Raw genomic sequence first — 15,003 nt, 5'->3', positions numbered from 1 at the left:
ACTGAGCAGCTGGAAAACCTTTATCCGGATTTGCCCCTCTGCAACTTGCTAGGGATTATGTAAAAATGATTGACACGCTCAGATCTTCTCATTTGCTTCACAGTAAATCTTTGTGAATTGGGCCCAATGCTGTGCCAGCTGCGCAGAGTGGTGGCACATGGATAATTTGTAATATAGGCTGCAGTCCTAGAAAATGATGGCCTTGCTTTTTTTTTTTAGGTTCTATGTGAAAATGTCCCAGGAACATGCAATAATCAAAAGGGCTCCTTGCTAAACCCTGATGTACCCAAGAGAGTCACATAGTGGCAAAAACAATTTGATCAGGGTGACCAAAGAGAACTAACACACTCTAATGTTCATTGAGTCATAAAGATAAAGTCATTGTTTTTTGGTTAGCCAAATTCAATGTTAGTTTTAACCAGGCCTTTCAAACAGGTACATTTGTAACAAGCCCCATTTCTAACAGGACAAACAGTGGTGAAAAAAGAAGTGCCTATATATCATCGAGTGACATTTCAGTCCGTACATTTTGAACTAGACAAGTGTATAAATAACTTAGCCCCAAGTAGCATTCCTGGGTCAAACGATCTGTTTTCTACAGAACAGTATTGATGTACATACATGTACAATTTCAGGGAATAGCTGCAAAGCACAAAGGGGGCAGCTGATGAGCCATGAGTGTGAGACATATTTCTCTGAGATTAAGGACGACGAAATCATTTGCAAAAGCCACGTTTTGGGCAGTTACCAGTGAATAAGGCTCATCAAGATGGAGTGAGTGAGTCTCTAGAGGCCAAAGGAGCAATAGCACTTTTATTTTATTTAAGTCGTTATTTATAACATGCTTAATACCTGGAGGTGTCTTACCGTGGACCAAGGGATCGAACCTGTGTTCCTCCACATCATCTTGCTTCCAAGGCATTTCCCCTGAGCTATCCTCCCAGCCCCAATTACTCTAGCATAATTGAATCAAATAGCGGTAAACAGGAGGTTGAAATTGACACGTTTGGGGTCTCCTCACAGGTGATGCAGAATTCAAAAACAAGGGCTATTCATGAAGCTGTGATTGAAGATAGTGAGGTGCCCATACTCGCTTGAATGTCCCAAAACAGAGAGCAACTACATGGTCAACTACAGACGGTAAACTTTGACTTATGGTCAGGCTGATGAGAGATGATGGACTAATTGGGAAAGTGAGGAGTAATCTGACGTGACTCAAGCACCCGGGTTTCGATGTCCTTATGTGCTGATAACCGAGCCAAAAGTCCAAGGTTTGGTGGGAATACCAAACAGTCAGTGGGTCTGTGGGCCAACCTGCTATACAATGTTGCATAGACCAATCTGCTGCCATTTCGTCTGCTATACTCGGTATGATGCGTATTTAGAGGTCGCACGAGGTGTGTTTTACAGATAAGAGAAAGCCATTGAAGTACTAACCTGTATACATTCCATAACTAGATATATTCCCCTAAACAATCCCTCCCGCCAATTGGTTTTATGGTTTGCCACATAGGATGATATCATAGATGACACATATTGGGGTATAAGACCTCTGTGTAATCAAGTTCTGTGTGTGTGCAAGTATCAGTCTGATGTTTGTCGGTGTAACCTGCTTTATTAAATTGAGAATAATGTAGTACTTTGCCATATTCTTTGAGTCTGTCTGGTTATTTGGTCTGAGATCTTTATTGAAAATTCCTTCTAGCACAAGAGATGCTTCAAGGTGCTACAGCACAATATCCCTTGCCCTAACCTGAACCATTGCTCTAATGCTAACTTTTACCTCTCCCTAACTGCAACTCTAAAACTTAAACCAATGCTTTCTTCACAGTAGCTACTACGTCTATCATAACCGCTATCCTACGTCAACATCACCAGCCCTCTCCAGCCTCGCTATCCCTTTCTTTAATCCTTATCCAAACCAATTCTCTATTAGCTCTAGCCTTAGTGTATCCCTACCATAACAGTTACCCTGACACTTAATCTACTCTAATGACTAACCAAACCCCAACATCTTTACTCTAACCTCTAGCCTTACCCTAACCCCTATCCTAACCCTAAACCAGGCAATTACAACCCCTCCTTAACCGTAACAGTTACCCAAGCAGCACTACATTTTCGTCTACTTTTCAGCTGCAGTAATTGGCTGCATTTTGCTTGCCAACTTTTGCAGTGTAGGGGCATTTTCACCATGACATTTTTATTGACTACATTTGTGTTGGTTACATTTTCTCTGGGTACCGATTTTTAATATTATCTAATCCTATTTCGTGTTATGTCATTTTGGGTTAGGCTCAATTGCTTGGTTTAATATAGCGCAAATTAAGACATGTATGGCCTCTTGGCACTGTGGGTGGTCATTTGTATAGCAGGAGGAGAGCAAAGCTGCTTTTGCGGTGGGGCAGATCAGTGAATTGTGCTCTGCTCTGAATAAGCATGTATGGCTACCAGCTGTGTGAAGATCTGTATTTGAGATGTATGATGAAAGGCAGACCAGGGAGATGGTGCTCTGCTCTAAGTAAGCTTATATGTGTTAAGAAAACATGTGGTGGTTTGTGTGTTGCTAACTAGACTAGTAGGAAGGTTGCTTGATGCCGTAGGCCACCTTTGACAGCCACCCGACCTACAAGGGTGTGCACATGGGCAGACATTGGTGTGCTGGTCAGTGTGTAGTATGAAGATCATGGAGAAGTAGTGGGTGAGCGGTGTGTGGCGGCACCTGATTGCTTGAGTGGCACGAGGCTTGTGGTGACTGCTGGTTTAGCTGAACGTGAGTTTCACTCAATATTTGAGGTGGCGAATCAGATGCTAGCCCCTGAACAGATCAAAATCATGAAAAGACCTTGCAAGCATTGCATAACGTTTAGAACATTGTATGGCATCATATGGCATAGTATGCTGCAACTTGGCAAAACATTGCAAAGGGGAAGCGGGAAGGTAGGTGTTGACGGTCCAGGTGCCTTTCTACATGCAAAGCACCCACGCACATTTTCAGATGGACTCAACCAGAATAGGCTTAGTTTGTGTTCTCAGTTTCATAAATGGATCATTGTAATATCACTATAGCCAGCCAAATACATTGCTACTATCTTAGTGATGCGGTGCATTGTTCAGATGATTTAGAGACAAACAAAAAGATGCCCTGAGCTAAAGACTGTTTAGGACACTAGAGATGGACTTCAATGTGTATTTCCTTTTGCATTTTCTTTCCAGATTTGATGTAACCTATACCGAGTCTTAAGTGGCACTGGAAAATGAGCCAGGGCTCATCAAGGGGGCGTGGCCTAACAGCAGGGGTCATCTGCTGGCTCGTTAGGCCACACCCCCTTGACAAGTTCCGGCTTAATTAGTTACAGGCACCCCTGCCAGACAGCCTTTTCAAGAGATAAGCAACCTCTCCCCTGGGGGAGAGAGGGTGTTGATCTCTGCATTTATTTGCTAAGGGCTTGCCTGGCAGGGGACAGTGCCTCACCCTTTCAGCCTTAATGGTGATGCTGCCCCTTGACAGGCTGGGAAGAGGCAGCATCATCATTAAGGCTGAAAAGGTGACCCTGCTGGAAGCCGAGAGCTTTTTACCTAAAGCCTGAAGCTCCCGCGAATCAGCAGGGGCTTCAGGCTTCATGTAAAAATGGCATCTGCTTCCAGCAGGCTCACCTTTCTTCCATAATGGTGGTGCTGGCCCACGGCCATCTTTTGCTTGAAGGGATGCCTCACAGGTACCGCGCCACCATTATGGATTAAAGGAATGTTTTTATGAAGCCTGATGCTCTCGGACATGAGCGAGTGCTTCAGGCTTGTTGAGAAAAAAAGCCTTGTCCTGTAGCAGCCGGGGATGCCAGCAGGGATTAGTGAGCCCAGGCAGTTCCCCAACTCAGAACGAGATATCTGAGCCTGCGGGGCTCGACCCCGGCTAGCCCTGACCCACTTAAATCCATGAACTAAAGTCACGAAGACTAAAGGTCCTGTGGCAAGAGGTTTTAACTTGTGCTCACAAAAGCAGTGGAGCAGAACAATTTATCAATCACTGAAATGGTTCCTCAAATGACCACTGTGGATTTTTGTTACAAGATCCCATGGTTTTAGTCATGTGCTACCCCAAAGACACATGCAATAATTGCTCCTTGTTTTTCCGGTGCACAATGTGGGAAATCGCGCCTCTGTAAGGCTCAGGTCGCTCATCGCAGAGTGGAGCTCTTCAGAACTGCTACAGCTCTGAAGAGAAAATTACATTTTGACAGTGGTAGGGTGGGGCCAATTAGAGTGGGCCAAGAGCATAGACCACGTGACGATGGGAAATCCTATCAGTCGACGGCAGTGGGAGCACACCAGAGATATGTATAGCCTGAGCGTTCCCTGTGTAGGCATCAGTCTTTTAATATCATAATAGGCAATTAGTCTTCAAAGATTGCCATTAACAGAATGCAAGAATAATATATTCCAATTTTAATGTTCGCTTGCAGTTGTACGCTTATGGTCCCATTTTCCCCTCAAGTAACGCAACGTATCGACTGAGGATTTTAGTTTTCTCGACAGTACTGCAGCTCCTTGGAAGATTTTTAATCACTGCCAGAAATTGAATTTTCATTACTTCAGGCAGTCGAGTCACTGGAGGGATACAGAGTCAAATTCCTTTTACTCGCATTGCATACAGCTAAGTCTTAAACTAATAAAGCATTCTCGTTGTTGTTCAATACCCCTTTTGATGGAAAATCCATCCCAGGAGGATCTGGAATTAATAGGTTGGTTTAGGAAAGCTTGCCTGCAAATCCTCATTATGCCCTAATGTGCCAAGTCGGACTGGGTAGGTGTGTAGAAAGGTGTGGAATCCCGATAGACTGCGAATGCACAATACAGGGTATTTGTTTAAGGTCCCCCATAATGTGCCGCAGAGCAATGAGGAAGGATGATCTGGCAAACATTTTGGCCAATCATATTGGCTGAAATGTTTCATCCAAACCAATCGGCCATAAGGTGGGGCATTTCAACCAATCCTATTGCAGGAATATGGAACCAATCCTGGGTAGGAATGTTCAGCGAGCATTGTATGCCATGTCCAGCCACTAACAGGGAGGGCAAAGCAGGCAAAAAGACACAACAATCTTTTTTCCAAGCTATAAGGATAACAGATCAGTATCTCGTGAATGGCCCACATAATCAGATTAGTATTCACAATAATAATTGATGTATTTATTTGATGTTTTATAACGGGCTATAACACGGAAACTGTTCCTGATAAGTCATTGTGCCAGTACCAAACAAAACCAAAAAAAAAACAATAAATACATGACTCCCATTATTAAGCTATTTTCTTTTCTACAGTTAAAGTCGAGAGCATATAGTACACCTATGTTCGCCTACACGTCTATAGTTTACAATTGAAAATTGGTTCCCTTGAAAAAAAACGTGTCCCCCCTTTTTATGGTAAAGAAGGGACGCGGAAGTGTTCCCTTCAGTAGAGTAAAGCATGCTTGAGAATGGGCCATGGTATAAAGGAGAGGTGGGATTCTGTGTTGCACCGTTCTCACCACCTCACCCATTAAATGCCTAAAAGGGACACACTTAATCCTTTTGTGCATTAAAAAAGTACATTATGCATTTTCACTTTCACACTGCAATATTTATAAAATGCATTTTATGATTTCCACGGGCTGAGGTGGTGTTTCTGGAATACCTATGATATTGCAGAAACACCACTTCCACCAGTGGTAAACTTGTGATTGGGAGTTCGGATGTACCACCTGGCGTGGGGTGGGGGGGGCTCCTACAGCAGTTTTTCATGAAGAGAATGCAAGCAACTAGTAATTAAGCCCTAAGGCAGTAACAGAAAAGAATACCTAAGAACACACACACAGTCACTCACCGTTGTGGTGTCACACCGGTGGTAGACTCATATAGACACCAACAGACAGACAATCAGTCGCATCAGACACACCTGTAAAGCTGCAATATCGCCCAGGGCAGGCAGATTGAGCGTCTAGCATACAACAAGAAGTTGGGAAAAAAATCAGTTATTTTATTTAAGGTTTTTCTTTAATGAAAGTCCGAGCTTTTGAGTATTAAATCGCTGAAGAATGTGTCGAGAACACGTCTAACAGTCTGATCTACTTGGAAGAAAATACATAATTCACCTTTTGTAAGGAGGATATGCGAGTACAGTATCTCAGCTGAGATGCAAAGAAATACATGACAACAAAGCTTAGGAAGGTATTTTAAGCAGAGCGTTTTCAGAGCATAACAGAAGAGGGTTGCATGAGTAAAGGACAAAGATAGAGTGGGTCTAGCTTTGAAATCAGGTGTTTTTTAATGTCATTGGGAGGGTGCTGGTTTTGTTTGAAACGGGCAGATCACAAACGAGCTCTTACGTTTGTCAGAATAATAAGGTTATTTGAATGTATGACAGCGTAGCAGAGGAAGACTACTTTCCAAATCCTATGCAACTTGCTTTAGGTCCAGTAGAAGTGGGATCAGGTAGGTGGGGAGGAGTGGGAACAGTGATTTCAGTGATGGCTGCTAAGGAGAAAACTGGCTGCCAAAGAGTGGAGTTGTGAGGATGTATCAGGAATTCACTCTCCATTCTCTTAGCAGAAGATTGAAGTGAGACTGTGGATAAAGACCAAACTAAAATTCATTTTGAGCAAATGTTCGGCTAGTCACACTAAGAGTTTGAAATGGCTTCCTAACTTTGCCACTTCTCAGGGTTTTGCGAGGTTGCCCATGGTCAATGCTACCCTCACAGAGGAAAAGGAGTCATGTTGTTAATGTGTGTGCACATTTTATACATATGTCAACATTGAGTGCTGCAAAAATGAGTCTACTGTCATGAGGGATCTACCCCAAAAACGAAATTGGGGGCAGGGTGGCTATAATGAGGTATAGACACATGTTCTGCTCACTTTAAATGTCATTCTTTATGAATGGAAATGCGTTCATTGCTGGTTAAAATCAAGTGATGTTGGTAATTTTCAAAGTAACAGATTCACATACGAAAGGGGCATTCTAGACTGATACATGTACACTTTGGTTTATATGAATTCCCATATTTCAGATACAAGGCACAAATTATTTTGAGGTGTGACCTCGGCTTAAAGTCCTGCTTTCCCAAGTAAGAAATTAACTTGGATGGGACTGCTGGTTGAAAGGAATGTGTCTGTCCCCCTGATATGTCACAAACTACGGGGTGCTTTTGTTGGGAACTCAGTATTTTCCACACAAGTGTAGACAGAGATCACCAATTCATCTTTTGTGTTGACTATTAACTTTAAACATACAGCAACATTGTCTCTTTCCACTGGCCCTCCTGACTACTCCAAAACCAGATCTGCCCATTAGGTTGACAGTATACGCCCCCTAATATATCAAGGACCTTGGAAGAGAGGGCCTTGTTGAATCTGGTTACACCAAGGGTTCATGTATTCCGTTTTCACAGACGAGAAACGTCCTGAGAAGACCACCTGCAGAGGAGAATGTAGGTGGGACTTGCCAACTTAGCTTGCATGTAATGTGATAGATATGGAAGCATCTGAGCTACAAAAGAGCAATTATCCGAACTCCAGATGCAATCGGAATGTGTGAATCTGACATGGCACTACAGGGAACAAAAATGAAGTACAGTACATGTTAAATGGGGGAGTGAAAAAAACAAATGCCTCTCGGTACAATAACTGCAGACACCATCTTCGATGTCTCACACTGGGATATTATACTTTTATACCGGAAATCCAACACTTTAAATGCAACCAATACAGCATTTTACACAGGGGTTTTCTAACACCTAAAAGAGTTTCCTACATGTTACCCACTACACCTCATCATTGCCCTAAGTTCCTACTGCAGAATGTAGACATATAACACGTGTTTGGGAAGTGTCCTGAAATTATCCAATTTTGTAAAATGACTCCACAGATATTGACCAACAAAGGTAGCAATCCGGTACCAAGCGCTCCCGAGTCATGTCTATTAGGCCTTTATCCGGGAGCAATAAAAAAACAGGACTGGGAAAATTTGCAAACTTGGTAAATGTACTGATAATCAAGGGAATAGCCATGCTTTGGATATCTAAGTATAGACCTAATGTCAACAACTTAATTTGTGACTTGGAGAAGTGGGGTAGGGCAGAAATATTCATATTAAGAATATATTGAGCTATCCGAAACTAAACAAGAGGTAATGATGACAATACTAGTAGCACTGGCTCAAACATCGGATGATAAACAACCTTGAATTGAAATTTGATATGCCTTTTTATTACAAATATTCACAATTATGATAAACATATACACCAATCACTTGCACATCCTTTATGAATGTATGTACTATGTCTATATAATGAAATTACACAGTTCCACAATCTGAAATAATGCCAGGTAGCAAGGGTTAAAGTATGTAAGGGCTACTGTTTACATTATATTATTGGATTTTGTTTTTATTTTGGTGTTACTTTAGTTGTTACACCACAGCCATAAAAATGTATGCTCAGATCCATACTGTACGTGTATACATGCAAGACTTTTTTGTAACGACACGCATTGCTGTTTCGCACCAAAACCTAACAAAGACATTTAAAAACAATAAAGGGATTCACAAATAAGTTGATAACTCAGGAATTGAAGGTCTACAATAAATCAAATATATTCTTTCAACAGGAATGATCGGCTGGGTCCAAAAAGTATACAAGAATCAAAATACAACCAGGTATGCTGCCATAAAAGGATACAATTTACAACTCTGGCTTTTTTAAATTTACAGAGCAATCACATTAATTTCCCTCGTAAGGGACACACTTCATCAGATAATGCATACATTTGTGGGGCAATTATAAAGTCGATTTATAGAAACTAGAATTATTTAATTCCAGTATAAAACCGAACCTTTGTCCCATGAGAGACCGAGGATGTTTTCTAGTAGTGACATCACTAGAATGAGCTACCAATCTGATTGATCCTCCAATGAGAGCTAGTATAGGGACAGCCCCTTTAGTAGGTGGCGTGCACTGTCTATATAAGGCCCAACACAGAAGATTATGGGGAAAACCAACTAAAACCTGGCCGCCAAATGGAATGATTGCAGACATAATTTCTGTGTGGGAGAGCATATTGGATTGTATTCAAGACTTTATCTAGGGGGACAGATTGCAGAAATCATCCCACAGCAGGACATAGTGCCAAGAAAGAAAAGGATTTTCTACTGAATTGAAATAAACACCCTATGAGAGGTCATTAAAAGTATATGCGGAGTACCAGGATTAAAAATGCAAATTTTTGGGCATTAGAACATAGTCCTAAGGGTATACGCTTTGGGGAATTGGAATAAATAAAACAAAATCCATTTGTGTGAGCCTAACAGATGATCGAATCGTGCTCCTTGTGGTAGCCAATGTTAATGGGTTTCACAGATTGAAAGTACAAACCTTAATGACCTGATGTAAATGCCATAGTTAGTAAAGTATTCAAATCCCTGACAAGGCAATGAAACTGGGTTGTTGTTAAGTGGAACTGCATCATTGAGAATCAAGAATGAGTAGGGGTTTCTGTCCCCATATCTTATGGGATAGATTTCAAGGATCCCATCTATTTGCTGAAGAATCCACCCTTTTATTGAATACCGAGAAGCACCAGTGGTTTAGTGGCAAGGTCATATAGTTTAGTAGAATAACATATTTTAGAGTTTTTATCGTTTCACAGTCTGATTTTACTCTTGATCAACGTATGTGATCTGAAGCATTATTTTGAACATTTGTTTTAAAAAGTGGCTACATATAATGGCTGAAATATTTGCATATTATGTTGGAAATACTATGGTGAAAAACTGACATGATAGATATTTGTTTTCATTTTTGACTATTTGCTTAAACAGCTTGATTGTACAGTGGCAGAGGCATACTCCCATGTACTTTGAGTAGGGAGTTAGCTGGACAAATTTGATTTCAAATTATTTTGCTTCTTTTCCCAGAAAATGAGAGTGGGTTGTTCATGCATGGGGCTGTTGGATAAGTATTTCCGTGGGCTGTAACACAACCTACAAATAATCAAAAGTAAGCGTGTCTTGTTAGGGTGGGTTGGAGAATCACCCTCAACCAGGTGGTGCCCAATTTAATTAAATCTATGTTTGACAGATTGAATGTGAAAGTCTATTTCTCTCCCTCTCTTGACGAATTCAATGAGTCACTTGCCTCCTCTTCGACTGTCACTATCTTGCCGTCTCCTTAACTCCTTCCAGCCCCCAACATCAACCCTTGATTTTCCTAGCCATTCGACAGTTGAGGGCTACCATTCACCTCTGCCTATGCAGCGGACACAAAGATCACTCCTCCACTCTTCTTGCTGGCTACAAAGATTCACTCCTTGAATGCTCTTGACTCTGCCAAAGCTTCTTTCTTACTGTACTGACTTTGTATCCTCTATCTGTCCTCACCCTCATAAACTATCAAAGACCAACCAGACCATGATGCCCCCGCTAAAACCATTCTACTATGACTTTGATTCTTACATCTCCTCCAAAAATCACTAAAATATTTGACAGCTTGCCTACCCTCTTATGCTTCCCACCCCCTTCCTTCATTTATTTTCTTCCTGATATACCCACACTTTTTCGACTTCTCTCCCACCTCACCCATTGAACTTCTACCCATCCTTCCTCAACCAAAGCACCCTTTACGCCCATTAACCTGTACCACACATTATTAAAGAGCATACATCTCCTCCCACTTCATTCTCTTCGTCTCTATTGGCATCTTCCCTGCCTTCTACAAAATAACCAAAGTCATTCCCATAGTAAAAACAACACTGCTCACTCTAACATTACTATTTTCACTAATTCTTTCTCCCTTCTCTTCCACTCCATTAAAATCCTCAAAAGAGTTGTTGGCAATCACTTTGTCAACTACCACTAGGATTGCATACTCTCTGTGATCCCCTCAAATCAATTTTCCTGAGCACTCCACTCAAATTACTCTTACCCAGGTCTCCAAATTTCTGACCGCTGCTCACTACTCGCACCCCTCCTCCTTCCTCATTCTTCTAGATCTCCTGGGAGCCATCAGCACTGTCGGTTCTCCCACCCGCCTATATGCCCTGGCTTTAAGGACACCATGTTTGATTGGGTGGCATCCTAACTCTCTGAATGTTCTATCTCCATTTCGTGAAACTCAAGCAATGCTTCCCACAGCCCCTTCCAGTAGACATCTCTCAAGAATCAGTCCTTGTCCCACTCCAATTAACCCGACATCCCTCCTCAGAGGCAAAGTCATCTCGTCCATTTTCTGCAACTACCACCTTTGTACCGATGATACCCTGATCTTCTTCTTTTGCTCCTTCACCCCTGCTATATCAGGAGGCATCACCAGCTTCTGCACGGCTATCTGACTCTGGATGGCTGTACCCGACCTGTCAAATTCATTGAAGACAACAGACATCTTTCTCCCTTCCTCCAATGCTATCCGCACTCACCCATCCCCCATTTCATTCCCTCCTATCTTCCTCACTCCAGTACCCCAGTGTAGCCTTCTAGCAGGAAAGGTCATTTGGGAAGAATGCAGTGGAAAGAATGCTCAAGAGAGCATGACGGAAAGAAGAAGCAAAGAAGAAGCGGTGAGCCAGTGGGGCAGTACTGTAATACAAATAAAGTATTACCTTCACACATCCAGATAGTGGTGTCTTCTTTAGTGGAGACGAGGAAAGGCATCCCAGGCTCAGAAACTTAGAGTTTTCATTGACCGTGACCTGAGACTCTAGCAGCTTATTACAGCAACTGGCCCGCTGTCAGGATTAACCTTCCCAATATAAGGACGATCCAACCGCACCATCCACCACATGGCGAAAACTCAGTAAACTAGACTAATCTTTGAGCCTATGTCTTGTCTTCCAATCTGATCCTTCCCTCCATTAAACAAAGTTAGGAACTTCTCTACTCACACCCTCTGCAGCTTACCTCAGACCTCCCATCTCTACAGACCATAACACAATGATTCTCTCTCCATGCAAATGTGCTCCATCTTTAAGTTCCTCCCCCTCGTCTTTAAATCTATCAGAGGTCTTTGCACCCACTACCTGGCTGTCTTCATGTCGCTCTACATTCAGACATGAACTCTGAGTTCCTCCTCTCTCACCAACATTCCTGCCCCCTCCACCGTGTGGGCCTTCTGCTTCCCCTGCTTCTATCTACTTGCCCCTCTCCACAGGAATGCTCTCCCCAACCATCAAAGCCCACCCACCAGAGGAATTGTTAAAGACCCAGCTAAAACTACACTAATAGGCTGGTGAAGGGGGTGTTTCCTAACTCCCACGCTACCGGCCCCAAACTGACCCCACCACCTGACTTCTCCTGGCGAGCATCGTCTATATGTATAGGGTTTCTCGATAGGTCCTAGTACTCTCCCTCTCTGCAACCTTATTAAATATCTCTACTCTCTGTCCCAGGTTCTGATTTCATTACACGACCACTGCACGGTACACAAAGATGACCATCACACATTGCAAAGGCGCCCTACCTAGGAATGGCATCCGTCTTCCAGAATGCAGTCTCAGTTAGAAACGATGCCTAATATTGAAAGAAATACAAATCACATGTTATAAAATTGACATTTTTACATTTTTTATTCGATTCATTTTTATTTGAGACAAAAGGAATACAAGGGTCGTAATGATTACAAAAAATATTCTAAAACAGTATTAGCGTGACAATTGTTTTAGGCTATTGAGGCATAATGGAGGAGTAGTAACAACAAAGTCTAAACAATGTTCATCGCTGCTACACATGGAGTGGAGAAATGGGTTCACATGAGGATGCTGAGTTTTGAATTCCTCATCACTTTTGAAATGTCAGTGTTCTGGCAGTAAGTTCATGACATACCTCTCTTATAGCTCATGCAGGGCTGGGTAGTTTAAACGCCTGTCCACACAATCCCTATTGTTGTGAGATTAGGAAGCGCACGTTATGCTATCGCTTGCAGCACAATTAACCAAAGCCCCCCAGAAAAGCTTCATGCTGTATTTGAAGCTTCCAGCTGAACTCTGAGCGTGTTATTTTACATGGCCATGCACTGTGCTGAGAAAGATACCTGAACGCCATGGAACCTCTGAAGTTCCACCACTGAATCAGTGAAAGGAATGGCGCATGCTCTGTCCCTGGCTCTGCTTCGCTTGCTCAGGTCTGAGCCCAAGGTAATTAAGCAAAGGCTGAAGCAGTCTGTTGGAGTCTCCTTCCTGCTGTGATGCAGCAGAAGTGACATTACTAAACAAGCTCATCTTTCTGCTCCAGCTGACCAATCAAGGCCGCCATAATTGTCATTCCATGATGGCGCACGCGTTAACACTACTTCCCCTCGCTTAATGGCGTCAGGGAGACATCCATAATGCCATCTGACACGCTTCAGGCTCTGACCTCCGCCGAGAAATGCTGCGCTCGGGAAAGAGGAAAATACTATTGTCATGGAAATAAGAGGCACAAGTCACCTTCTTTCAAAGATAATGTAGAGAGATACGAGCTTGATGACACATTCTATACTGGTGTCTTTCCCGGCTGGGTTATTCTGAAATGGTGTGTTTAATGATATTATGTGGGAAATTCTATTTGCTGAGTCTGCTTGCTACTGGGGGGTGCGGAGGGGGGCGGGGGGGTTGTTGCTGATACATCAATAGCTGAGAAGTTGCGTGTCTGGTAAATATGCTGCACACAATTGATACCTTTGTGTCCTTTTTAATGCCAAAAAGAGCCCCCATCGTTCTATCAAGAAGTGCCTAACCCTTGTTTCTGCTATAATTGCACAGTCTGGGATGCTGCATTTATGATTTATGGAGGGACTGGGCCGCATCCATTTGATCAGATCAAATGTACTGAGCAGAATGGCGGGGAGAATGGGCCCGGCGTGCGCAAGATTTGCTCAGGTAATCTAATGCGCTATTCTTACAAGGGCTACAGTGGATCATTTCTTTACAGCATTTCCTTATTGGTGTGTTTTAGTTGCTACAATTGTTCAAGCAAGACACTATATCAACAATCAATATGCATTAAAAGCATTAAGAAGTCATCATCATACATAAGACAATCCACAAAGGGGCAAGTGCCTAGGACAATAATCACATTTAAAAGACAGTCTTCTAAAGTGCGAGTTCCAAGCCACTCTACACCAATATTTTAAACAATGCCATGTCGCCTATGTGGCGTGCTCAAGCTGCGGCAACCAATAAAGTTTCTCCTAAGATTAATAACCGTAGTGTGTAGAAAGCGGTGTAGTGGCCAGATTCTTGTCTGCTACTAGCCAGACTCTAGTGATTGCCAGGAACAGGGAAGATCTATATACAGACTACACCCCAACCAGAAGTCTTCATGCTTAATTTCATTGAAGTCCTCAAAAGTATTCTCGTAATATACTAAATAAGGTTTTCAACATAGGGTCGCAGCTGGTCAGCATGTGCCTATCTGTCTCTTGGTTGTCTGGATATTTACACAGTCTGCGCAACAAATTCCCTCTATTTTGCTTAATCATAGTCAGTAAACTAACGCCCAATTCCAATCTTATTGCTTCAATTGGGGCACCTAGGGACATCCCCAATATTTTGCGTGAGACCGCGCCTTCCATCTTGTTAATCCTAGCATCTTGAATTCCATAGGGTGCTTCAAAAGCATAGGTCATCCCAGCAACTCATTTATGTTTATATGCCTGGATGATCCCCAAAAGGCTATATCCTGCCGTCCACTGCGTGAACAATTTCAACATTGCCATAGTTGAGAGAGCCTTTGTTCTACGATTTACCAGCTCCGTATCACCAAGCCTTGATGTTGTGCAAAGCCTAGATAAATCCATCTCTGGACTCTTTCAATGTCACCGTCATGGGTATGAATAACCATTTGTTTTACAATTTAGTATGGGCAAAACTCACATGTTTTCACGATTTGATCGTTGGCCCTTGCATAAGTTAGCACTGCCAGTGCACTTCGCTTTACCCCCATATATGTACGATAACAAATCAGAGTGTCATCATCATACGCCAGCCAGGACACGTGTTC

General features: G+C 42.6%; 1 protein-coding gene across 7 annotated transcripts in view; it reads left to right on the top strand.

Moving 5' to 3' along the window:
* The window catches only part of TRPM3 (transient receptor potential cation channel subfamily M member 3), a 1,922,641-nt gene that overhangs the window by 614,962 nt on the left and 1,292,676 nt on the right, over positions 1-15,003 (top strand). The window lies entirely within an intron of this gene.

Source organism: Ambystoma mexicanum, chromosome 6p, assembly GCF_040938575.1.
Source record: "Ambystoma mexicanum isolate Mex_15411 chromosome 6p, UKY_AmexF1_1, whole genome shotgun sequence".
In the NCBI taxonomy this organism is placed as follows: Eukaryota; Metazoa; Chordata; class Amphibia; order Caudata; family Ambystomatidae; genus Ambystoma; species Ambystoma mexicanum.
This window is presented reverse-complemented; position numbering and strand designations above follow the sequence as displayed.